Below are 24,914 nucleotides of genomic sequence, written 5' to 3'. Positions count from 1 at the left end.
TGAATGATTTATTCTAATAATTACTGATAATTTATACTTCCTTCTTTTCCACTTAAATTTAAAATGAATTTTTTTTATAACACACAATCTATAATATTTCTTACATTAATTATTTAAACTAAAAATATTTTTCATTAGAAAAATATATTAATAAGAAAAAATATTATTAATAAGATAATTTAAAACAAATTTATAAATTCAAAAATTTTATTATTATCAATTAAATTGACATTTGTTAATCTAAATAAATTAAATAATTGAGTATTATATATAAAACTATTTGATTTCATTGAAATCATAATTACTGATAATGCAATCAGCGTAAAAAAGAATGTCCGGCCGAAAGAAATTTTCTAGAAGGTCAATCCTAAAAGAATCTTCAAAAGGAAAATTATGAAAGGGAAGTGTGGTGCAGTGGGGCACAGTCAATAATTGGCTGCTTCTGGACAAGTGGATCGGTTTACGGTAGGCAAAGGAAGCACGTTGTACACGCCTAGTGTTCTATCTTATTCATGGTGAGAGGGTTTTCAACTTGCTGTCAGGGTTTTTTTTTATATTTTTATTAAATTTAATCCTTTGATTATCTCAACAAAAGTTTTCTTTGTCTCTCATTTTTATTTATAAAATTTAAATTTAAAATGATCTTTTTTTATAAGATTTAATCTATAATATTTTTTAATAATTATTTTTATATTAAAAATATCTTTAATTAAAAAAGAAAGAAAGATATTATTGATAAATAATTAGAAGAGAGAAGTATTAATGATAAAAATGATTTTAAAAAAAAATATAAATTTAAGTAAATTTATTGCTATTGACTAAATTAATTATTTTTTCTTAAACTTGATGAATTATGTAATTATGTGTTATATATAGGAATAGAGATAATATTTTTATTTAAAATTCTTAATTTTTATTTTTTATTTAAATGATTTCATGTTAAAGATGATTTTACCATAAAATATGTTGTAAAAGGTATTTTTTTATATAAAAAACTAGTTTGCAACCCGTGCACATGCATAGGTTGTTTGATAAGAGTTTTCTAAATGTTAATGGACACCAAAATAATAAAGTTGATTAATAGGAAGATGGAGATTAACAGCAAAATGTTGAATGATAAGAAATTGATTAACAACAAAATAGGATAAGTAAACATTAACAGAGTTTGTTGGAACTAAAGGTAGTCTAGTCTCCTGCCTCCTAATTATGATATCCCAAATTTTTTCATAGATATTTCATCTCCATCATCAAAATCCATTTCTTCAAGAAAATCGTACCATGGTTGGACAACACCTTTTCCACCAATAGCAGGATTCTGGGTTTCAACTTTCCATTGCAGTGGGGGGACCATGTCGTCTTAAGACTGTCATGTGGTTACCGCAAGCTTTAAGAGGAACTTCTGTACAACGAGGGAGTTTCTGTAATTTGGAAAAAGTATAATTGTTAAAATGGTAAAAATATGTTTAAAGAGATTAAGGTATGAAAGTCAGGTTACCAGGGGTTCAGGAGCATCCAACATTTCCTGAGTCATGTCGTTACCGCAAGCTTTAAGAGGAACTTCTGTACAACGGGGGAGTTTCTGTAATTTGGAAAAAGTAGAATTGTTAAAATGGTAAAAATATGTTTAAAGAGATTAAGGTATGAAAGTCAGGTTACCAGGGGTTCAGGAGCATCCAACATTTCCTGAGTAAGTTGAAGAGTCCAGATGTGCTTTCTGGATGGATGCCTCTGTCTGCCACAAGTTTGCCGCTCTAATGGTGGTATGAAATGTATTGTTAAGTTATTTTGCAAGCTTTTTTTAATTACAATATAGACTTAAAATTAAATTATTCACAAGTGAATTATGAAGAAAATTAATATTTATAATTAATTAATTACTGTGATGGATGTAAAATGATGGCACAATAGGAATTCTCAATTGCAGGTCATCTAAAATAATAATAATAATAATAATAATAATAATAATAATTGAAGTGAAAAATTAGACTTATTCTAAAATTTCTTGTGTATATGTTTGCGGACGGTAACAAAGGGTAAACGAAGAGAAGGTAAAGATACAATAGTTGGTCTCTGCACAATATAAATCTAAATAACAAAAATATGTTGAATGTTCTACTGCCAAGAACAATAACCAAAATATAATGCTCCCGCATATTGTTCTGCTCTCCTCTTCTCCAATTGTATCTCAGCAGTGGAAAAAAAGATTTTCTTGAATCTTCATAATTACCTTTAAAATTAAATCCCAATAACTCAATTATTTGCCTGCTGAAAATTTAAAAAGGAACCAAAATATAATGCTCCTGCAGATTGTTCTGCTCCCCTCTTCTCCAATTGTATCTTAGCAGTGGAAAAAAAAGATTTTCTTGAATCTTCATAATTACCTTTAAAATTAAATCCCAATAACTCAATTATTCGCCTGTTGAAAATTTAAAATGGAAAAAAATCATTCATTTTTTCTACCTGTATTTCCCTTAATAAACAAATGTAGAAAGAGAGGAAGAGATAATAAAATGAATGCAGAATAACTAAAGTAATTATTAAAGACAAAAAGGGGGAAAATAGAGCAGTGATAATAAAAAGGGCAAAATGAGAAGAAAAGAAAATAATTGAATGAATGGAACGCTTACACAGTGGTGTCTTTGTTTAACAATCTGAAAAAGATTTTGTTGCATCTTCATAATTATTTGGTTGTTGAAAATTAAGAAAGGAAAAAATCATTTTTTTCCTGTATTTCCCTTAATAAGCAAATGCAGAAAAGAGGTAGAAAGAATACTCAATATTTGATGAAGCCTATGAAGAAAAAATTAGATCAAACTTTCAATCATAGTTATCAACCTCATATAGTGAAACATAACAAACAACTCTGAAAATACTATAGTAAGATTCTAGGCTGCAGGATGACCGTCAAAACAAAATATCATGATTGAAATTTCCTTTTTTAGAACAGTTTTTAGAATTGAAATGCTAAGTAATAATCCAATATATTGAAAACACACCAAAATTTACTAACAAAACCACGTGTATAATAAAAACAATTTAAGAACTTTTATTTTAAAAAAACATAAATAAAAGAGAGATAGAGAGTACTCTCAATATTTAATGAAGAATAAAGAATCTAACTTGTGGTTGAAGCCTGAAGCATGTGAAGAAAAAATTAGTTCTAACTTTCAATCATAGTTCATTTGTGCATGTGTGTCGAATCCCCAAAACAAAAAAGACCAGCAAGTGTAACAGAGCATGAAAAATTAAAAAAATAAAATTGAAGTGAAAAATGAGAGAAACACTTACTTCTTCAAATCCTGTGGTTGCCCCACCTGCTTATGGTGACAAATTTGAATCACGGGAATATCGTAGGCAACACCCTAGCATAGTCATGGTCATTTGACTTGAGTAATAATAATCATATAAGAAACAAATCTTGCGTGAATGATCTTAACACCAGTTTTCATGTTAGGTCGAGATCAATTGTAAGCGATTGAACCCAAAATGCCATTGAGCCACAGATACCCTAATCCAAATAAAAATCGCAAAAACCGCTAAAAGATTGAAATTAACAAAATCAAACACCCGTGAATGAGGTGGAGAGCTTGCATGCAAATCCAGATAACTAAATTAGGTAAAAAACAGTATTGGAAAAGATAAGAAATTATAAGTAATAAAGCTTGCGTGAATGATCTTAACACCAATTTTCATGTTGGGTCAAGACTAATTGTAAGCGATTGAACCCGAAATACCACTGGGCCACAGACACCCTGATCCAAATAGAAACCACAAAAAGATCGAAATTAACAAAATCAAACACCCGTGAATGAGGTGGAGAGCTTGCATGCAAATCCAGATAATTAAATTAGGTAAAAAATAGTATTGGAAAAGATAAGAAATTATAAGAAACAAACTTTGTGTGAATGAACAAACACCCTTATCCAAATAAAAATCGCAAAAACCGCAAAAAGATCGAAATTAACAAAATCAAACACCCGTGAATGAGGTGGAGAGCTTGCATGCAAATCCGGATAATTAAATTAGGTTGAAAACTGTATTGGAAAAGATAAGAAATTATAAGAAACAAATCTTGCGTGAATGATCTTAACACCAGTTTTCATGTTGGGTCAAGACCAATTGTAAGCGATTGAACCCGAAATACCATTGAGCCATAGACACCCTAATCCAAATAAAAATCGCAAAAACCGCAAAAAGATCGAAATTAACAAAATCAAACACCCGTGAATGAGGAAAAACAAAAGAACAAATGAAGTGGGGGATTGAGAAATTTTACCAATGTCGAAGGCCAAATCGTCTTAATATTGTCATGAGATGAGCACAACCATTAAGAGGCATCTATGTAGAAGGTGGAAGTTTCTGCAGATAAAAGAAAGTAAAATTAATATTTGGACTAATAATTTTTTTAGCATGCTAATGTAAGTAATGTTAACTTACCAGAGGCTGAGGATCACCAAGCAAAGTCTGAGTAATTTGAACAGTCCAGATATGGTCTCTGGATGCACTTCTCCTGTAGAAATGCATTGTAGTTGCAGAATTTTAATTGTGTGTAGGTGGTGATAACAAAGAAAAGAAAAAAAAAAGGCTTAGAAGATTAAAAAGGTACTCCCTTAACTTGGTTCAATTGCCAGTTGCTTAAAAGAGTAGCCCCATATTTTACTTCCTTTTTTTGACAATTGATATTGAAGCAAAGTCTTAATAATAATAATAATAATGATAATAATAATAATGATAATAATAATAATAATAATTAAATAATAATAATAATAATAATAATTTAATAATAATAATAATAATAATAATAATTAAATAGAATCCTAAAGCAATACTCAGGACAATTTAATGGTGTCACAAACCTCGTAGGCTTTGAAAATTTTAAGAAATTTTAAGAAAAAAGTTACAAACTAAAAAGAAATTAAATAAGTGGAGGGATGAAAAAAATATATGGATAGAAATTTCTCCCAAACCAATTGCTTTGCAATCTCTCTGACATCATTTTCAATGAAACTTGTGATCTTCAAGCAATTATCACATGTTTTCTGACAAGTTGAAGAATTGAACTTCTCCCCAAAATGAGCAAGCTGCAGAAGGCGCCGACAATCAACATCTTTTTCACAATAACTACCCTGAGACAGTTCCAGAGAAAGAGTTAGTGATATAATACATTTTTTAAAGAAAATATAGAATCTCAGTTCTTTTAAAAATAAAATTACCATTTGCACAAGGTTTTCGGTATTTGTTTATGTTGTCACAATAGTTTATGGCAAACCGAAAAAATTAATGGCTGAGTCACGGACAATGTCGCTTTCTTTAAGATGTTTCGTGGCATTGCCAAAAATTGTGCAAGCATACTATCAACCACGACGTCCCCAGGATAAAACAGCCCAGATCACTATATAAGATTCCCACTGCACTGAGGGAACCTTTTCTAGAATTACACCCTCTTGTATGACTTGAAAAGTCACTCTAAAAGGCAACCGAGAAATGTGACTTTAAAAGTCACTCTTAAAACCAACCGAAAAATATGACTTACAAAGTCACTCTTAAAGGCAACCAAAAATTTTAGAGCGACAGAAAGAAAGAGGGAGAAGTTTGCCGGAAATGCATCGGCTAAAATATGGGAGGGAGAAAGAAAAGTTGAGGAAATGCTTCTCAACTGGGGCAAGGAAAAAAGAAGAAATGAGCTCTCTATATATAGGAAGTGAAACACTATTCAAGTGTTTATCCTGAGCGTTGTGGGACTTGAAGCTTTTTTTTTTCTTTTTTTTCCTTTCTTTTTTTTTTCAAACTTTCATTTGTTCTAACAGTTTCTAGTATGCTTCCTGAATTTATCATATTCGAACGGTTGTATCTAGATGTCATGGAACTTTGCTCTATTGCTCCTTGGCTTAACATATGCTTAACTCGTATCTATAAATATAAGATGCAATTAGATATAAACAATAAAAGGAGGTAAGGAGGTAGGATCTCAATCATTACTTGTTTCATATGATTTCCCAGTAATATGAATGCTAACTTAGTTTCAAGAAACATAAATTAATATTCAAGAAGTAAAAAGGTTGTAACTGATACTAACATATAATGGACAAAGAACAATTACCCTATGATATTGAGGCAAATCTTAAAAGTAATAGAGAAGGAGCTTCCTAACATTAGGAATTTTCGATTTCAGTTATGTGACCTTGCTTGGCTATTTTCATAGAATGCTATGTCATCAATCAGTTGTCTATTTGCAGTTAGCAAATAGTAGTTTGGAGCATAGCTAATAGCCAATTAGTGTCTGTTAGTATTGAGGAAGAAGAAAATATAAAATTTAATTCTTGAAACATGTTACTTTCATCATTGAAAGTTTTCACATAAACCAGTTGGTCTCCTTAAAGGGATGAACTTTGGTTAGCAACATGGCAACTATAGTGGGTGAATTTGTTAGAAAATTGACAGCTTTAGGGACCTAAGGTTCTAGAAATTACCAAACCAAGAAGTAACATTTTGAAGAAGAAAATTGCATATATACTCCATAGGATTTGATTCTGCATTGAAGATTCCCCCGTTTATTTTGATTTATGCCCTGTTTCTCCCTTGTCTTTTGACAAAGGGTCTATATATGGGAAATATAATAATATACACAGTAATTTGTGTTACACGAATTCATCCCACTAAGCAATTTCCGAATACAGCTAAAAATCCTTTGGTGACGTTCTTAGGACAACTCATTCCATAAAAAAAAATAACACAAGCACTAATGAGACCAACATTTACTTTCAACAAATTAAAAGCACAAACATCTGACCACATAATGGACTCATGCTTAGAAAGGAAGACTTAAAGTAAGATACATTATAGTACATTTAAAGTTTCTCTCAAACAGTTCGCAGCAAGTCAATCGCAAGTTGAGACAATTAAAATGCCCTTAAAACCATGCAGTAAGCAACCCAAGCAAACATCATGAGTTGTCTCACTGTGCTTTCTCTTCTTCCCCATTTTTTGCTAGAAAATCTACCATACCCAAGAACCAAAATCATATAACAAAAATGGTATTGAAATTATATGCAGGATAAACTTACGTTTGCACTTCAGCAGTTTAAGTTTTGATCTCTTCTTCAATTTAATTTTTCTCTTATGATCTATGGGTATCTTTGGTATCCCCTACTCAACAAATTAAACATTATGAGCTTAAGCAAATCTACCAAATCTGCTATTAGCTTAACATACCATACATACAATATTCTATTGGTCCATGAAATTTTTTACAAGATAATCACATTAAAATAAAAAAAATATATATATATATATACAGCACAATAACAAAAAGAATAACAGCTAAATTGAATCCTACACAGCTCACGAATTCAGAGTTTTAGATTCCTGACAAAAGTGATGGATATGACGGAAACAAATCGCCCAAGCAATGAACAACCAAACATCTATTCAGGAGTACATGGATTGAATCCTAAACACACACATAACTGGTGCTTAAATATATTTAAGCAAGAAAATAAATCATTCACACACTGAACATTTATTCAGAAATCAGAATCAAAATATATTTAAGCACATGGATTGAATCCTAAAGAGAAAGTGCAAAGGATTAAATTGACTTCTTTGCATGCATCCTCAGATAACTCAACTCACATTGAAAACAGAACATGAAGTCAAAAGCAAATTGGGAAGTCTAAGCTACAAATCAATTAAAAAAAGGAACTTGAGAAGACCCATGAGAAAGGAAAGTCATGGAACCTCAAGCCCGTGGATCAAAAGCAAAAAATGCAAAATGCCATTAGGAAATAATTATTTGAACTTTGAACCTAGGAATTTAATTATATGGGGTCAATGATTCTATCAGTGTATAGGAGACAATAACATTTAGCGAGAATCATAAGAACGAAATTACAATACAATTAGAAAAGTTACAAATTGCAGTGATAGGGAGAGGATGAGAGACAATAGTGTGAAGCAGAGCACATAGCGGGAGTCAGAAGTGAGGGAAAAGAATACTATACATGGTTGAAGTGAACCCAACAGAACCATCGAGAGCAATTGTAAGCGATTGAACCCAAAATACCACTGAGCCACAGACACCTTGATCCAAAAAAAATCGCAAAAATAAAAATAAAAAAATAGCAAAAAGATACTGTGAGGTGGAAAGCTTGCATGCAAATCCAGATATGAGGAAAATGCATAAAAATTATAGCTTACCTCGTAAACTATCCCGTAAAACTCTGAACAATATTAGAAATATGAGTTTAAGGAAAAAAAAGCAACGAAGCATCCAAAAAAACCACAAAAAAACAGAAAAAAAAAAATAAACACTGTTTTAATAAAATCAAAATAAAAGAACCTCTATCTTCCTCTTAACTTTTCTGACAACTTTTTTGCCAAAGCCGTCGTTGTTACTGTAGCATGTTCCAAAAATAAAACCACAAAAAATCATACTAATCAAAGAAAAAAAAACCCAACACCATTTTATTCGTTAAGCAAAAAAAAAAGAAGAAGGAAAGCCACCAAACAACTTTAAAAAACGGGGGAAACAGAATAGGAAGGACAAATTTATAAAAGAATCATACAACATAATAATACAATAACAAACTGAGCAGGAAAACAACAACAGCCCCGCCAAACACAAACATGCACAACAGTCCCACCTTGAACCGTAGAAGCAACGAAAGAGGAAGAAGAAACACGAAACAAAAAACTATGAATCACCAAATAAACACGCATAACAGAAAAGAAAAGTTAAACCATGGCCCTGAAAAAAAGATGCACAACAGCAAAAGTAAAACCTTTATTCGAACATAAATTCTAAAACTCAACAGAAAACAAAAGCATAAACTCGAAGTGAAGATGGAACAGATAGACCACAAAAATGAAGAAGAAACAAAGCAAACGGAGGAAGCATAATGATGAAGAAAGAAAGCCAGTTGCTGAGGACATGACGCAATCAGAGGCAGTAGCTTTCAAGTTGGTGAGAAGACTGCAGAAGAAGAAGACACGTGGGTGAAGATTGGATTATTCAGCAAACACATGTCACAACCAAAACACTCTCAACTGGGCACCCAAAATGACCAAAAACACAATAAAAGGGACATGTGGCAACATTTTAAGCAGGGGTACAATAGTATTTTTTCCTATACTCCTCTTTTTTATGGTGAATAAAAGGAGTTGGATCCTTTCCATTTCTACTATAAAGGCTAAGATCCTTCTCTCATGTGCTAATTGTTATGTGTAAGTGGTACGCCTCGTCCATGTATTTTTTTGTTGTTGTTTTGTTTCTTTTTCAACTGTTATTTATCTTCTCATTGATTAAAATTAATTCTCATCAATTAAAATTAATTTAAGTGATTATTACATTCAAGAAATAAATTAGTTTAAACTGATAAAAGTTTCATAATTTAAAATAAACTAATTTTTATTTATATACTTTTTTATGTTTTTATATATACACTACTCTCTTTTATTGATACTCCATAGATTAAATTGTAAAAATTATTCTAATTATTTTATAAGCTATGCTGAAGAAAATTATGATTAGTTAATGATAAAAAACTTTAATAAAAATCAATCTTTTGAATGAGTTTTCATATAAATTTATATACATTTAGTCTCTGGATTTAGATAAAAAGGAAATCTTTGGATTTATTAGTAAATTATATTATTTTTTATATTTGTATATGTTTTTAAAATAAATATGAATGACTTATAAACTTATGATACTTTTTATTCTTTTTAACTAAATTTTAATAAATGAATAATATTTGTAGCAATTATATTGTTATTTAATAAAAAATTATCATATATAAAAAATCTATTAATTTTTATAATAATTATTTTATAAGTTAAATTGAAAAAATTTAAGATTGATAAGCATCAATTGGCACTGTGTCTCAGCTTCCTTTTTTTCGTCATTGATTTTGCTGCCAGCTTTTCGTAACGTGTCTGCAGTGGTTGTTTTGGCTAAATTTGTTTTTAAAAAATGAAATAAAGAGATGAAGTCAAGAGGAAAAAGCTGGCTGCTGATGCCTCAGTTGAAAGTAAAATGAAAATACCAAAACACCAAAAAAATGGTACGTGTCAGGCAATAAAAGAGGGTCATAAGCTCTGTCCACTAACATTCCGGAAATGCATTTTTTCTCCAGCAACGTGGCACAATCAGAGGAGTGAGAATTGGACACTCAAAATGACCAAAAAACCATTAAAAGAGACAGTTGTCTAATTTTTAAGCATGGGCACACCAGTAATTTTCTTATGCTTCTCTTTTATAATATAGGATATAGATCCCAGCTGTTAGCTCTTTGACAAGTGTACCAAATCGCTCGTAGTAATAATTTCTCGGTAATCCGAGTATCCGAGTATCATACCACAGAGATTTTGTTGCACTTATGTGAATTACTTTTCAGTTTACAAATTGTAAATTTAGTTTATAAAATTAAAGGCAATTTAAATCTAAGTGGCTACTTCTAACTCAAGCAATAAAATAAAGAATAAAGTCTATAAAAGATTACTAAAATCTAATAAGCCTAAATACCTACTCCTAAATAAAATAAGGAATAACTACTTCTAAGAAGACCCAACAATAAAATAAGGAATAACTACTTCTAAGAAACCCAAATAATAAAATAAGGAATAACTACTTCTAAAGTAAAGATTCTTCAAACAATAAAATAGGGAATAAAATCTATATAATAAATTTGCTAAAACCTAACAAGTCTAATCAGCCTAGATATATGGATTCAGGATTTGTCTGTTATCAATACCAGTGAACTAATTCTACCCCACATCTATCCATCTACTTGCCCCTGATGCCTCATGATGACAAGCCTACCTTAATTACCTATCTTCCAAATGCCCTTTGCAAAGACTCAATAACTAAGATGCATTAAGATTAAATTCTAGATGTTTGCTAAAGCATGAGCATTTGGGTTATCATTCTATGCCTAGCAATGCTAACCCTATGATTTCTTTCTTTTTTTGTTCTATTAAACGTTACCCTCTCCCGAGTGGACTAACCCTTAAAACATATTCAAGCATTCATTCCTTACCCCTAATTAGGCTTTACCCTCTCCCGAGTTGACTAAAGACTAACAGAAAATAAAGACTGAGATACAGGATGAATAAGAAAGAAAAACAGATAAAAGAACCTGGAAGGAAACCCTCTAAATGATAACCCAATGATTTCTTCCTTTTATTGTTCTATTAAGCATTACCCTCTCCCGAGTGGACTAACCCTTAAAACATATTCAAGTATTCATTCCTTACCCCTAATTAGGCTTTACCCTCTCCCGAGTGGACTAAACCCTAACAGAAAATAAGGATTGAGATACAGGATAAATAAGAAAGAAAGGTAAATAAAAGAACCTGGAAGAAAATCTTCTTTTTATTGATAACTCTTGAAATGCTCCATACATCATTGGCTTTTTAGGCCTGCTAGGCCCTAGCTAGGGGATTAACCACTCATAGTCATGAGGGCTTTACAATGAGAAGGGGGGGGGGGTGAAAGAAAGGTAATAAAAATATAAGAAAAGGGAAGGAAAAGGAGAGAACTGAGTGCCAGAGGTCTGAGAAACGAGCTCTGAGGAAGTGTCCCATTTTCCTAGGCTGACCCTCTTATTTATAGGTGCAAAACTGGGCTTTGGGCCTTCGTAGTCTCGTTGAGCGCGAAGCCTCGCACTCAGCGCGTGTCCTACGCTTAGCGTCTTGCCTTCTTGCGCGTTGGGCGTGTCTTGCGCTTAGCGCCTTGCTGGGCTGGGCTTCTTCTGATTTTCTTCTTTTTTTTCTTCATTTCTGCTCCTTTTTGCTTGTTGTACCTCTCTTTTTCACATATGCAATCAAAATTTGAAATTAATTAAATCTTTCCAAATTAAAGCATAAATAACTGCTAAATAATTAATTCTAAGTTAATCTCAGACCGATTTTCCACTATTAATTCACTATTATTTAACAGTTATCAAATCCCCCAAATTAAACTTTACTTGTCCCCAAGAAAATAAAAAGAATAAAATTATTCCATTCTTAAGCAAAAATTTTCTCAAGCAAGTTCCAATCATTCCAACACTCTCCATGACTTCAATTCCTTGATCCCTTGACTAGTCCCTTTGCATCTGTCATGATCTTAAAATAAAAGCATAAACACAAGAGCAGAAACAAGTCAATTATCTGGAATTCCAATAGGTCCGACTTGCCTTACTTCCTTACAAAGCTGGTGTTTCTCTCTGCTCATAAGTGTCTGGTCAAGTGTTTGCAATTTTAACAACCTGTAAAGAAAACTCAAGAGTTTTGTACTTCATCTCGGTTAAGGTTAGCCTTAATTACCTTCGGTGGATCACTAAGGACTTTTATGGCTTGTAATGGGGCCTGGCTAACAAAGAATCATGGTTTTTCTTGGAAATTCAAAATATAAGATTATAAGAGAGCATGCATTCCAAAAATTTTAAGTTCTTGCCAAGACCTATTTCCCACTTAGCCCCCTTTTGCCTTCTGCACTTTCCACTGACACCTCTCTTTTTCATTTTTACCCTTTTTCTTCTTATTATTATTTTTTCTCTTTTTTTTAATAATAATAATAATAATAATAATAATAATAATAATAATAATAATAATAATAATAATAATAATAATAATAATAATGGGCTCACAATTATTTAGAGGTGTTCTAGTGTGTGCTATTACCTTGGCTACTTTACCCATTTGTTCAAAATCCCCCAAATTAAGGCCTTATTAGCATTTGGAACCCTACTGCTCTCTTAGAATCCTACACAAGATCAGGAATATCAATTTCTTGGCTTAGGGTTCTACTCAAAATAAATCATTATAATTCTTTGGCTCAATATGGGTGCAAGGGGTACAATTATGTTGGGTTGGCTTTTTGGCTGAGTGGGTAAAATAAAACTAACATGGCCTTGATCATATCCACCTTAAGTAACTAATTTTAATAGTCCAAGAATGATGCAAAACTAAAAGCTTAAAAACAGGCGTTTTCTCTCACAATTAAGGTCACACTCTCACCGGGACTAATTCAGTATTAGTGTACCAGATGTGTCTTCATTCCATCAAGCTAACCTTTCCTTTTCCGTGAATCATGTTTCATTCCTTGATTTGACTTTTGCTTCCAAGACCAGTGTTTTCCAATGACTAGTAGCCTTTCAAGTGTTGGACCTTTCAGAACAAACTCAGAATTGTCATTTCTCAAGTTATCATGCAATTTATTTATTCACGAATATGCTCAAATCTAATATTATTACCACTGCTTTTCATTTTGAACATAAAGCTACAAATACGACATAATAACTTAAACTAGAAGCCTAATAAAAACATAAGAACATAAGAACATAAAACAAAAACATAAAAAAAAACTAAATAAAACTAGTGTCCTGGGCTGCCTCCCAAATCTGCCCATGGGCCCTAATCAGCACCCGCCAAGTCAGCTATAAGGCCTTCATCAACTGCAGGATCCTCAGTAGCGGCGGCTCCAGAAGGCCTTTCCTCCCTGTCAGTGGAGGGCCGGTCTCCTGGCCAGGCGACCTGCTGACGATAGGCCTCTGGAGTCGTGAGTGGCGGATCCATTTGCAGATGTAGGGACAATCGATGCAGTTCCTAAATGATGATCTGTTGTCCCTGGTACAAGGACCTGAGCATCTATCCCTGCATGTCTGGAGGTGCTGAAGTGGATGGAAGCGGAGGCTGTGGTCGCTGGGAAGAAGGCTGAGAAGTAGGGGGTGCCTCAGATGTGGATGTTGGTGCTCTGTTGCGAGTCCGACGGGCCCCTGGAAATGTAATGGAAGGATCGGCGGGGTTCCAACAGTTCTTCTTCACGTACGCAAGGTTGATCGCAGGGCTGAGTGACTCAAAGATCAGGGTATTAGAAACCACCCCCTGAATGTCACACATCGTTGTGATCAACGCCGGGAACCCAAGCCTCGAGGTACTGGACTGGGCAATCTGACTGATCTGCTGAGATATGAAGCTGCCCACGTCCATATCCATCCTCCGTACTAAGCTGTAGATCAAGCATGCCCTGTCAAGGTTAACATCAGATGTGTGAGAAGTGGGTGCAAGATCATAATAAGAGAGGACACTCCATGTCTGAGGAGTGTCATCATGTCCTTCCTCAGCAGCTTCCAAGGGAGACCATCGGCGTTTAGAACGAAACGCCCCCCTGGAGTATACAGTGTGGTGGCGATGGAGTCAGGATCGGGATGAGTGCTGAGATATCTGGCATAGGCTGGGTACTCCTCTCCGTCCTCTAAGATGACCGGGGTGTCGAGGAAGTCGTTAATCATATCAGCGTCAAAGCGAACGACTTGTCCTCGCACCCTGCAGAATCTGGGACTGTGGTCCTCTGGATCATAAAGGTTCAAGTAGAACTCTTTCACCAGAGCCACATCGATCCTCTTCTTCAGAAGTCATGTAAGCACCTGGTCCTATCTGCGTCGCCTAAGTTCCTGGAGGAACTCATCAAACACCCCTGGTCCAAGCTCGACATTCCTCTCCGGAAGGATGTTCCAGAGCTGAATGTTATCCTGGTACCTGTGCCAAGCAATCTCTGAAGTGAAGCGGGAAGAGTCCCAGTTGGACGCTTCCCCAGGTGTGGGCATGACTCGGCGTTTGTGGGAGGCCATCTGAAAAAAACAAAAAACAAAAAATAGCAGAAACAGACTGCAGTTAGTAAACAGAGGGGTGCAAAAAGTAATCAAATAGGGGTGCAGTTAGTAAAGAAGGGGGTGCAGAAAGTAATCAGAAGGGAGGTGCAGTTATTAAAGCAGGGAGGTGCAAAAAGAAATTAGAAGGGAGTGGGAACAGTAGAAGTGGAGGTGCAAAGAGTAAGACACGAGGGCTGATGGGCCCTAAGGCCCAGCCCCGCGCTTGGCGCCTCCCTGTTGGTGGCGCTCGCACGCGCTTAGCGTCGAGGGTGGACGCTTAGCACGTTCGCCCAGATGCATGAGTGCGCTTAGCGCGAGGTGCACGCTAAGCGCGTGCATCGTTTTCGTGTTCTGTGAAGCGCCAGCTGAGCGCGCTCTTCCCTCCTTCGTTCCATGTTTAGCTGTTCGCGCTAAGCCTCTACATAGGCTTAACGTGATGCTACCTGCAAATCGTTACATGAACAATCCAGATCCCAAATCTTACCTATTAGTGTGGAAACTGCGTGAAAAGGTCACAAGCAAATTCGTAGGTAAGAAGAGAATGCAGAGAAGAGGAGTTTTAGAGAGTTTGAAGGCGTAGAAGAAAAGAGAAACAATGAGGTTTCTGGAATTAAAAAGCCATTGGAGGCAACTGAGGTTGGGCAGCTTCGAAAACTGCCCAGGAATTTATGGTACTCGCGCTTAGCGCGCATGTGGCCGCTAAGTGCACCAAGGGAAGCGTCCCTTGGTTGCCCCTCAGATTTAAAATTCAAAAATTCAAAACTTACCTGGGCGCTTAGCGCGAGGTTGTGCACTAAGCGCGTGACTTCGTGCAGCCCACTTCAATTTTGCTATTGGTACCCCTCCTGTTGCTGTCTTCACCAACTGGACCTTTGCTTTTTGTACCCCCTGTCTGTTGTTTGCACCTGTTTCGGCCCCTGTTTTTTTTTTAAAAAAAAGAAATAACAGATGCAAAATTTAATAAAGACAAAATATAAAGGTAGAATATAAAAACCTATAAATACCTTACATAAGTATGTTGGGTTGCCTCCTAACCAACGCTTAGTTTAATGTCTTTAGCTAGACATAGGGCTTCTTTCAAGGATCTTTTAAATGCATGATGGTCGTCAACTTCTCTAGTTGTCCTCCATTGTAAATCTTTAAGCGTTGTCCGTTGACGATCCATTTCTTCTCATAATTTTCTACTCGAGGGTCCACCAATGCTACCGCTCCGTGAGGTCTGATTTCTTTAACAATGAACGGTCCAGACCACTTTGACTTCAGCTTTCCTGGGAATAGTCTCAACCTGGAGTTGAAGAGTAGTACCTGCTGCCCTGGCTGGAATTCTTTCTTTTGTAACTTCTTATCGTGATACGCCTTTACCTTCTGCTTGTAGATCCTAGATGATTCGTAAGCGTTCAACCTCATTTCTTCCAATTCCAGTAACTACAACTTCCTCTTCTCTCCGCATGCACTGTTATCAAAGTTTAGGAATTTAAGAGCCCAATATGCTTTGTGCTCCAACTCTACTGGTAGGTGACATGCCTTCCCATATACTAACTGAAAGGGTGATAAACCAATGGGAGTCTTAAATGTCGTCCTGTAGGCCGAGAGTGTGTCATCGAGCTTCAAAGCCCAATCCTTCCGTGATGATGCTACTGTCTTTTCGAGGATTCGCTTTAGCTCTTTGTTAGAGATTTATGCTTGGCCATTTGTTTGCGGATGATAAGGTGTAGCTACCTTATGTCGCACATTATATTGCTCCAGGACTTTTCTCAGATTATGGTTGCAAAAATGCGTTCCCTCATCGCTAATTGAGCTCTTGGGACTCCAAAACGAGAAAATATGTTCTTCTTCAAGAACTTGATCACTACCCTGGCGTCATCTTTTGGCGTGGCTATGGCCTCCACCCATTTGGAGACGTAATCCACAGCTACCAAGATGTAGACATTCCTGTATGAAGAAGGAAGAGGCCCCATGAAGTCTATGCCCCAGTAGTCAAAAATCTCTACTTCCATTATGTTTTGCAATGGCATTTCATTCCTTCATGAGATTCCTCCTGTTCTCTGGCATTTATCGCAATATCGCACAAACTCGTGGGCATCATTAAAAATGGAGGGCCAGAAAAAGCCTGATTGCAGCACTTTTGCCGCCGTTCTGTCCCCATTGTGATGACCACCATAGGGTGAATTGTGGCAGTGCCAAAGAATATTCCGTGCTTCTTCCTTCGTAACACATCTTCTTAACAAATTATCAGCCCCTGCCTTGAATAGATGAGGATCATCCCAGACATAGAAGCGTGAGTCATGCAAGAATTTCTTCTTCTGATTCTAATCAAATTCTTTTGGAATGATTCCTGTGGCTTTATAATTGGCCATGTCCGCAAACCAAGGTCGGGTGTCGGCCTGTAAGAGGAATTCGTCATGGAATTCGCCTTTTACCTCTGGTTCCTCCTTGGTGATCTCCTCATTCTTCAATCTGGACAAATGGTCAGCCACTACGTTTTCGGATCCTCTCTTATCCTGGATGGTGATATCGAATTCTTGTAGAAACAGGACCCATCTAATTAATCTCGGCTTCGAATCCGCCTTAGCTAGCAAATGCTTGATGGCAGCATGATCAGTGAAGATGGTGACCCTTGATCCTATCAAGTAAGACCAAAATTTTTCTAAGGCAAAAACAATGGCCAACATCTCCTTCTCTGTAGTGGCGTAATTTAATTGTGCCTCGTTTAGGACTTTGCTGGCATAATATATGGCGTGAAAAACCTTGTCATGCCTTTGTCCTAGAACTGCACCTACTGCATAATCGCTAGCATCACACATCAATTCAAAATCTTTGCTCCAATCTAGGGCAATCATTACTGGTGCCGTGCTAAGCCTATGCTTTAGTGTCTGGAAAGCTGCTGAACATTTTTTATCAAACTTAAAGGCTACGTCTTGTTCAGCAGATTACTTAAGGGCTTGGCGATTTTTCAGAAGTCCTTAATGAACCTCCTATAAAATCCAGCATGCCCGAAGAAACTTATGACGCCTTTGATATTCAGTGGTGGTGGCAACCTCTCGATGACATCTATCTTTGCTGGGTCAACTTCTATTCCTTTACATGAGATCTTGTGACCCAAAACAATACCCTCTCGAACCATAAATTGGCACTTTTCCCAATTCAATACCAAATTGGTTTCGACACACCTTTGTAATACCTTTTCTAAATTTTCCAAACAAGTGTCGAACGAGGGTCCAAAAACCGAGAAGTCGTCCATGAAAACTTTGATACTCTTCTCCACCATATATGAGAATATGGCCAACATGCACCTCTGAAATGTAGCTGGTGCATTACACAATCCGAATGGCATTCGCCTGTAAGCAAAAACACCATAAGGGCATGTAAAGGCCGTCTTTTCCTGATCCTTGGGATCCACCACGATTTGATTATAACCTGAGTATCCGTCCAAGAAACAGTAGTATGCTTGCCCTACAAGTCTTTCCAACATCTGATCCATGAAGGGCAATGGAAAATGGTCCTTCCGGGTGGTTTCGTTTAACTTGCGGTAGTCAATGCACATCCGCCAGCTAGTGACAGTTCGCGTTGGTATTAGGTCGTTCTTTTCATTCTTCACGACTGTCCTTCCACCTTTCTTGGGGACCACTTGTACCGGACTGACCCAACCGCTATCAAAGATAGGGTATATGAGTCCAGTCTCTAACAACTTAAGCATTTCCTTCCTTACTTCTTCTTTCATAGCTGGATTCAGACACCTCTGAGGTTGTCGAATAGGCTTGTAATCGTCCTCCATCATTATTTTATGCATGCAGTACGAAGGACTGATTCCCTTCAAGTTAGATATATGCCATCCGATTGCTTCCTTATGCCTCCTCAGGATGTCCACCAACCTGTTCTCTTCTTCATGTGTTAGTGCATTACTAATTACTACAGGTTTGGTGTCACCCTCCAGGAACACATACTTTAAATGCTTAGGCAATACCTTTAATTCGACCTTCTTTTTCTCGGGCAGAGCCTCAGTCTCTAATATCTCAAAACAGGCTTCTTTCTCAGGAATGATTTCTTGCCGATCCAAGTCTTCCAAGCAAGCCTTTAGATCCTCTTCTCCTTCACTGGTGAGACAGTCCATCTTATTTACTATTGCTTTCTCCAGTGAAGTGTATGGTGTTTCCAGAATATTGACATTATCTTCCTTATCAATCTCTTCTACCTTGAAGCACTTCCAACCTTCCCGTGGATATTTCATTGCTTTAAAGAGGTCAAAAGTTATCTTCTGACTGTCAGTACTCAGTTCCAAGCTTCCGTTCCCCATATCTACCACACAGTTGGCAGTCAACATGAAGGGTCTACCTAAGATAAGGGGAATCTTTGTGTCCTCATTGATATTCATGATAACAAAGTCCACCGGAAAAGTGAAGTGGCGAACCTTGACCAGGACATCTTCTACCACCCCATATGGTCTCGTAATTGAGCGGTCTGCCAATTGAAGTGTCATCTTAGTGGGATCAATTTTCAGATTCCCAATTCGTCTACACATTGATAAGGGCATCAAGTTGATGCTTGCCCCTAGATCAATGAGGGCTTTATCTACTACTTCTTTTCCTATAGTGCATGGGATGGTAACGCTTCCGGGGTCCTTGAACTTTTTAGGTGGCTTCCTTTGAATGATCGCGCTACAGTTGCCTCCTACTACAATGTTCTCGCTATCTATATATTTCCCCTTCTTAGTGATGATGTCTTTCATGAACTTAGAGTAGAGGGGCATCTGTTGCAAGGCTTCCCTGAATGGCATGGTGATCTCCAGTCCTTTAAATATTTCTAAGAAACACTTAAAGTAGCGCTCTTTATTCTTCTTGGTCGGTACCTTAGGATACGGAAGATCCTGCGGCAAGACTGGCGATTCTTCTTTCTTAGCTTCTCTTGCCTTTTGACTCTTGGTTTTAGGTGGTGAGACCACCTTCTCTCCTTCCTCTAGCTTTTCTTCCTCTTTTGTTTCTTCCTCTTTCTTATCCTTAGTTCCATCGTCTTCTGTCATCGTTCCCACTTCTTGAGCGTTCTTTTGTGCTCGAGTCATTACCGCTTTACACTCTTCTCTTGGGTTCTTTTCCGTATTAGCCCCAAAAGTTCTTGTGGGCTTTTCAACCCTTTCATGGGCTAGCTGACCCAGTTGTGTCTCCAGGTTTCTAATAGCTGCATCTGTGCTCTTTTGGTGTGATCTCGTCTCCTGGATGAATGCCTTTGTCTCCTCAGTGCTTGCCCTTGTTTCTTGGATGAAACTTAAGAGCATTTCCTCTATACTGAGAGACGACTTCTCTTGCTGACTCGGACCTTGACTAGGGTGCTGGTATGGTGGTTGATTCCTAGGCTCCTTGTACTGATTTCCTTGATTTCTCCAACCGGAGCCTTGGTTAAAGTTTCTTCCTTGGTTAAATCCTGGTGGCCCGTTATTGTATCCAGACGGGTTTCCTTGGTTGTAGCCTTGAAAACCGTGGCGATTAGGATTGCCCATGTAATTTATTTCTTAAGAGGGATCATGTTGGATTGTGTATTGTCCAGGCTCATGTGTCCCTCCACATGTGGGACATCCCTCTACTTACAAAACAGGAGAATGAGAAGTATTCACTGCTTGCAGTTGTTGGGGCAATTTATTGAGAGTCTCCGTAAGAGCTTCTATTTGTCTGGACAATAGCTTATTTTGTGCCTGAGTTGCGTCTTGTGTACTAAGCTCTAGGAGGCTTCTCTTTGTTGGGACATAAGAACGGTCGCGAAGGATAGCCAGATCGCTAGCTGCCATGTTCTCAATGAGTTCCATCGCTTCCTCGGGTGTCTTTAACTTGATCTTTCCTCCCGCGGATGCGTCTAGTAATTGCTTCGATTGAGGTTGTAATCCATCAATGAAGATGTTTTATTGTACCGGCTCGCTATATCCATGAGTGGGCGTTTTCCTTAACAATCCGTGGAAACGATCTAAGGCTTCGCTAAGGGATTCATCTGGGAATTGATGGAAATATGAGATTTCCAGTTTCCCTTCAGCTGTCTTGGATTCCGGGAAGTACTTTTTCAGAAATTTCTCAACAACTTCTTCCCAAGTCCTAAAGGTGTTGCCCTTAAAGGAATGCAACCAATTTTTTGCCTCTCCCGCTAACGAGAAAGAAAAGAGGTTGAGGCGTACCGCTTGTGCTAGAACTCCCGCTATCTTAACCGTGTTGCATATTTCTATAAATGAGGCTAGATGCGTATAGGGATCCTCACTTGGGAGACCATGGAAGAGGTTCCCCTGAATCAACTGAATGAGAGAATGAGGGTATGAAATATTAGGCGCTTGAACCTCTGGCGATGTGATACTTGTGAAGAATTCAGGAGTAGCAGTATGAGAGAAATCCTCTAATGTAACCCTACGTGCTGGTTCTCCGTCCATTTGAGCGTGATTTGGAGAAAGAGGAGGTGAAGTATCTATGTCTTGCTCCCTTTGTCTTCTTGTGGCGTTGTTACGCCGACAAGTAGCTTCGATTTCTAAGTCTATGGGAACGACAGTTCTAGATGTAGATCTACCTCGCATAAAAGCACAAGGTTGTACCCGTGCAATTTATGGAGAAGGAGAAGAATGGGGAAAGAGGAGGGGTGATAAAAAGAATGGCCAAAAGAATGGCCAAGAGTGATAGAAAGAATGGCCAAGAGAATGGCCAAGAGGGAAACAAATTACAAATTGATAGTATGGCACTTAAATGCGAAAACAAGATCCCCGGCAACGACGCCAAAAACTTGTTAGCTCTTTGGCAAGTGTACCAAATCGCTCGTAGTAATAATTTCTCGGTAATCCGAGTATCGTACCACAGGGATTTTGTTGCACTTATGTGAATTACTTTTCAGTTTGCAAATTGTAAATTTATTTTATAAAATTAAAGGCAATTTAAATCTAAGTGGCTACTTCTAACTCAAGCAATAAAATAAAGAAAAAAGTCTATAAAGATTACTAAAATCTAATAAGCCTAAATACCTACTCCTAAATAAAATAAGGAATAACTACTTCTAAGAAGACCCAACAATAAAATAAGGAATAACTACTTCTAAGAAACCCAAATAATAAAATAAGGAATAACTACTTCTAAAGTAAAGATTCTTCAAACAATAAAATAGGTAATAAAATCTATATAATAAATTTGCTAAAACCTAACAAGTCTAATCAGCCTAGATATATGGATTTAGGATTTGTCTGTTATCAATACCAATGAACTAATTCTGCCCCACATCTATCCATCTACTTGCCCCTGATGCCTCATGATGACAAGCCTACCTTAATTACCTATCTTCCAAATGCCCTTTGCAAAGACTCAATAACTAAGATGCATTAAGATTAAATTCTAGATGTTTGCTAAAGCATGGGCATTTGGGTTATCATTCTATGCCTAGCAATGCTAACCCTATGATTTCTTTCTTTTTTTGTTCTATTAAGCGTTACCCTCTCCTGAGTGGACTAACCCTTAAAACATATTCAAGCATTCATTCCTTACCCCTAATTAGGCTTTACCCTCTCCCGAGTGGACTAAAGACTAACAGAAAATAAAGACTGAGATACAGGATAAATAAGAAAGAAAAACAGATAAAAGAACCTGGAAGGAAACCCTCTAAATGATAACCCAATGATTTCTTCCTTTTATTGTTCTATTAAGCATTACCCTCTCCCGAGTGGACTAAACCCTAACAGAAAATAAGGACTAAGATACAGGGTAAATAAGAAAGAAAGGTAAATAAAAGAATCTGGAAGGAAATCCTCTTTTTATTGATAACTCTTGAAATGCTCCAGACATCATTGGCTTTTTAGGCCTGCCCGGCCCTAGCTAGGGGATTAGCCACTCATAGTCATGAGGGCTTTACAATGAGAATGGGGGTGAAAGAAAGGTAATAAAAATATAAGAAAAGGGAAGGAAAAAGAGAGAACTGAGTGCCAGAGGTCTGAAAAATGAGCTCTGAGGAAATGTCCCATTTTCCTAGGCTAACCCTCTTATTTATAGGTGCAAAATTGGGCTTTGGGCCTTCGTAGTCTCGCTGAGCGCGAAGCCTTGCGCTCAGCGCCACCGCGCGCTCAGCGCGTGTCGTGCGCTTAGCACCTTGCCTTCTTGCGTGCTGGGCGTGTCTTGTGCTTAGCGCCTTGCTGGGCTGGGCTTCTTCTGATTTTCTTCTTTTTTTTCATTTCTGCTCCTTTTTTCTTGTTGTACCTCTCTTTTTCATATCTGCAATCAGAATTCAAAATTAATTAAATCTTTCCAAATTAAAGCATAAATAACTGCTAAATAATTAATTCTAAGTTAATTTCAGACCGATTTTCCACTATTAATTCACTATTATTTAGCAGTTATCACCAGCCCAAAACAGTGAAAGTCCCCGAACTCAATTTGTACTTGTAGAGGTACTTAGAGTTACCTCACCCCAAAGGCATGAGCGATGATTTGAACCTGCTATCTGTCAGATGCGAGATCTTGCTCCACTTGGGCAACCACTTGGGGTTTATGATGTAAAAGGTATTGAAAACAGTGTTGTGAAAATAGATTTGATCGAGGCAATGGGTTAGTGGGTGAACCGATGGGTCACTAATTGATTTGGTTTGATCCAATATATATTTAAAAATTTAAAATTCCATAACCTACTTTAAAAGAGGTCCAAAAAATCATATCATGAATTAATATAATTTCACTCTAAAACATAGTTTAATTTTTATTCTTCTTCTTTAGTTTATTATATATTATTGTCTTAATTAGTTTCCTTAGTTTATTAAAAAGGCTCAATTAAGTCCCTTAGTTTTTCGACTGTGCTATTGGGTCCCTTAGTTTTCTAATTTTACCCAATTAGATCCTTTTCGTCAGGTATGTTAAGTAAATTGATGAAAATATCATATGATGCACGTATGAGTATTTCTTTTTTTTTTCATATAAGGTGTACATATAGTGGCAGTTTTTAGCCACCACTATATCTATTATTATTTTAAAAACTGCCACTATATCTATTATTATTTTGAAAAAAGAAGATAAAACTCTAAGCAATCAAAATTTCTCAACACAAATAAAATCCACGACCACCCTCAGATTCCTTATATCCTAACAGTGATAAAGACTTACGAAGAAGAAGCATTGTTCCAAATTGCAGAAGAAAAATATGATGTTCAGGAATCGAATCGCAGAATTTCCCAATCCGCAACATCCAAGTTGAAAGAGCAGCGTTTCAAGGTGGAAACCTTGTTGTGGCTGCTTGGTGGAGCCGTCTCACATTTAGTTTTCGCTCCCACTCAGATCTAATGCTCGATCCATTCTTCCACCCATCACACGTTGTTGGAGTCTCAAGTGCGATGATCGAAGTAATGACTTTCTTGGTGAAGTTTCTACCATGGTGGTCGACAACGATGTCGTTGGCAACCAAAACCCATAACCACCATCCACTGCATCGCACCTAAAGCCTAGCTCAGATATGGCGATAAGCATAATCATAGTTTAAAGACAAAAACACTTTGTCTAACGCTAATGACAACGATAATTGGGGTACTAGGTTTATGTGTGGAAGTCAATTTTCAAGGAAATCAATTGGGTTGGCCTTCTCTTGTGTCACTAGAAGCAAGACACCACTTGGCAGGCATGTTTCCAAAGTGAAGAGGAAAAAGGAACCTCTTGGTGACTCATAAAACTAAAAAGTGTGACACATTAATTGAAATCATCATCAAATGAGTTGGGGAACAATTGTGTGTGGGGAAGAACCAATTGAAGCTATATTATTTACACTACTTTTTTCTTCAAAATAATAATAAATATAATGACGACTAAATTCACCACCATATGTACATCGCCATATTAAAAAAACAATAAAATAATACTCCTAAGTGCCACGTATGACATTTTCGTCAATGTACTTAATGGACCTAACATAAAGAATCCAATTGGATAAAATTAGAAAACCAAGGGACCTAATTGCACAGTAAAAAAAACTAAGGTACCTAATTGAGCCTTTTTTGGTATTAAGCCTCATATTATTACATGTTTGTTTTATTTAATTTATTATTAAGTTTATTATAATTTATTTGTTATTTAATTATTATTTTGTTTATTATATTATATGTTTTATTATTCCTTTAACCGTTAAATATATATATACATACATATATATATATATATATATATATATATATATATATATATATATATATATATTAAATTTGCTAGTAGTATGACAATTATCACAAGTTCGCTTAGTGGCAAGTGGTGCTAGTTAATTTGTAGGAGCATTGTTTGATTCCCGCATCAACAATTTTTTTTT

General features: G+C 36.4%; 2 long non-coding RNA genes across 2 annotated transcripts; both read right to left on the bottom strand.

The window, feature by feature from the left end:
- Positions 1–1,095: 1,095 nt before the first annotated feature.
- Positions 1,096–2,985, bottom strand: LOC114421980. The gene is made up of 3 exons (XR_003668596.1): positions 1,657–2,985; positions 1,496–1,579; positions 1,096–1,418 (listed from the first exon to the last, which is right to left on the bottom strand). It is a non-coding gene; the product is annotated as an uncharacterized LOC114421980 (long non-coding RNA).
- A 114-nt stretch (positions 2,986–3,099) lies between these two features.
- On the bottom strand, positions 3,100–4,692 carry LOC114422792. Its single transcript, XR_003668746.1, has 3 exons — positions 4,438–4,692; positions 4,277–4,359; positions 3,100–3,362 (listed from the first exon to the last, which is right to left on the bottom strand). It is a non-coding gene; the product is annotated as an uncharacterized LOC114422792 (long non-coding RNA).
- Positions 4,693–24,914: the final 20,222 nt, after the last annotated feature.

Source organism: Glycine soja, chromosome 8, assembly GCF_004193775.1.
Source record: "Glycine soja cultivar W05 chromosome 8, ASM419377v2, whole genome shotgun sequence".
Taxonomy (NCBI): domain Eukaryota; kingdom Viridiplantae; phylum Streptophyta; class Magnoliopsida; order Fabales; family Fabaceae; genus Glycine; species Glycine soja.
Note: the sequence above shows the minus strand (reverse complement) of the source record. Positions and strands in the feature narration are given on the sequence as shown.